This window comes from Pteropus medius, unplaced genomic scaffold (genome assembly GCF_902729225.1).
Source record: "Pteropus medius unplaced genomic scaffold, Ma_sr-lr_union100, whole genome shotgun sequence".
Taxonomy (NCBI): domain Eukaryota; kingdom Metazoa; phylum Chordata; class Mammalia; order Chiroptera; family Pteropodidae; genus Pteropus; species Pteropus medius.
The window spans coordinates 82,240-84,810 of record NW_024352148.1 but is presented as its reverse complement, the minus strand read 5'-3'; positions in this window follow the sequence as shown (position 1 = coordinate 84,810).

Here is a 2,571-nt window from a genome sequence, read left to right as displayed (position 1 = left end):
CCTCACCCCGGAGCCCTGCGCGAGGGGCCGCCCCCGCCGCCTGAGGAGGCCAGGCCCCGCCCCCGGCGCGCCCGAGCCCCGCCCCGCACGCTCCGACCACGCCCCTGGGAGCGCGTGCCCGTCGCCTCGCCGCGGACGCCGCCTCGCCCCCGGCCTGTCCCGGGCCCCGATTGGGCGCGCTCCAGCGACGGCACCGCCTTATCCGGCCGCTGGGCCTTAGGTCACTTCCGGCATCTCCGGGCCCGGCGTTCGCTGCCGCGCCCCCAGCCGCGTTCGTGTGCGTGGGTGTTTGTTCTGTCGGACCTCTTCCCCACTAGGATATCTCTTTTTCCTCTGGTTTCCCGCCCTGGCTCCCGAGCTTCTCGGGTGTCATATGGTCAAGGCGCAGTCTTCGAGTTGCCACCTAGCGCCCCAGGCCGGAGGTCGGCGGCCATGAAAGGGCACTCCTGCGGGATGGGCTGAGGGTGTGTCTGCCGCCCCGTAAGTGAGAGTCAAGGGACTGGCCGTACCCAGGATTTGCTTCTGATGGTCCCTAGTTTGTGCTTCAATCTCCATACTGCCATTGTAGGGGCTCTTATTAATGGTGCATTACTGGCCTTATTTTGTTTTCATGTCAAATCTTCAAATAATTTTGGATGGAGCTGTTGGGGTCTGTCCGAAACAAATTGGAAGGCTGGTGTTTTCCGGGACACCAGCCTTGCCAATCCGAGCGTGCTGCCCCCGAGCTGGTAGCCGGAAACAGACGGCTGCTCTGATGCCGACTGGTCTGCAGCGCCCCCTCAGGTGTAGTTGGTCTTAAAATGGGATATAACGCGTGGCTGAGTGAACTCCTCCAGTGGATGGGATGCTTTTATTTACAAACTAACGTCAGTTTCGAGCCTGTCTTAATTTATCCTAGGAAAATTGTTACAATTTAGAAAATTGTTATTTTAAAATGTCTTTTGATCTTTTATTTTCTTGCTTCCTGAAATCTGGACTGATCTGGGTTTTACTCTTAGCACTGTTACTTAATTACTTTTGACCATATTTAGGTCTTAGTCTTTTTGTAATCAAGTGCGTAGTGAGTTGTTGGCCCAGTAGTCTTCCATCGGTGAATGTTGGTGGAATGACTGAATGAGTTCCTGAATAATGATTATATTTTCTTCCTCCTTTCAGCCCCTGAAATCAGGCAAATATATTTGTGAAATAGTCTTTAAAATATAGGTCACTTACTGTGAATGGAGCTAGCCGGACTGGAAGTTGCTCTGGGGCCTTGGACGTGACTGAACACAACTGTAATATTTTCTGTGGTAATATTTTGGCACGTAATTTCTGGCATGATATGAAATGGCAGCTGAAATGACATAAGTAGTGTGCTTTCTACGTCAGACGTACTATTTGAGGTGCAAGTGAGGATAGTATGAATAATTCCAGAAATTTATTGGAAATGTGGCCCTAAGCTGTGGACAAAGATCAAGACACTAGATACATTAGAATCAAGAAACGGGGTGAGCAGCAGATGAAGTCAACAAAAGAACTTGTGTAGATGGAAGAGAGGCTGTGGGGTGTGAAGGTAAAAGCATCAGGCACAGTGCCTGGCACATGCTGTGCACCCTACTTGTGACAGACACTGAGAGGGTACTGGCAGTAACACTGGGGTGATGCAAAGGAAAAGGAGCCAGCGACAGAGACTTAAGAAATGGGACAATCTTTTAAATAAGGGCTGGAATGTTTCATAAAATGCCTTCATTATTGGGATCCTTTGTTCCAGGACTGGCATATCTACACAAGTATCTGCAATAGCAGGCAGTAAAAAGACTCAAAGTTCATTGGACAAGAAAATTAACTTCTCTACAATGAGTAAAGTTAACATTGGTAAACAAGAAGATTGCCAAATGCAGAGGTCATGGGATGGAAATGCAACAATCACAGCTTATGAGTTAATTATTAGGCCAAATTCCTCATCACTGTTTCAGACATTCTGCTTCCAGAGGTGAAATCCTTTATTAATACAGTTTATCAAACGCTGTTCTATTTTAGAATAAAAATTATGGAGCAACTTCTAGAATATGAAGCCTAATCTCTAAAGTGTTTCAATCTTCAGGGAATTGTTGGAAAATTTTTTTATTATGGAAAAATTTCAAACATATACAGGGTTAGAAAAAGAAAAAGAAAATGTAACGATTACCAGCATTTTGCCAGTCTCGTTTCATCTGTCTCCCAGTACATCCCCCCAACACACACACACACACTGCTGCCCCACCACCCCAACAAAGAAAAAGCCAGGTACAGAATCAACATGTACAATAGGTTTGACCTTTGGCAGAGCACAGAAGGAAGAGGCGGCTGCCATGAAAGCAGGAAAAAGAAAACAGCTAAAGTTTTAACCCATGAAGGCTGAGGGCGGGCGACCTGGCCACTTAGGCTTCAGGACGACCGAGTCCTCCCTCATTTGTTGTTTTCCAATGTCCTGAAAGAAGGGGTGCAGGAGGGGAAATCTGCCAGCATGCCCCTTGGCGGCACACACGCGTGAAAATCTGTCCACTTTCTAGACTTTTCTCACATACGAAGCAAAAGCTACAAACCTCTGAG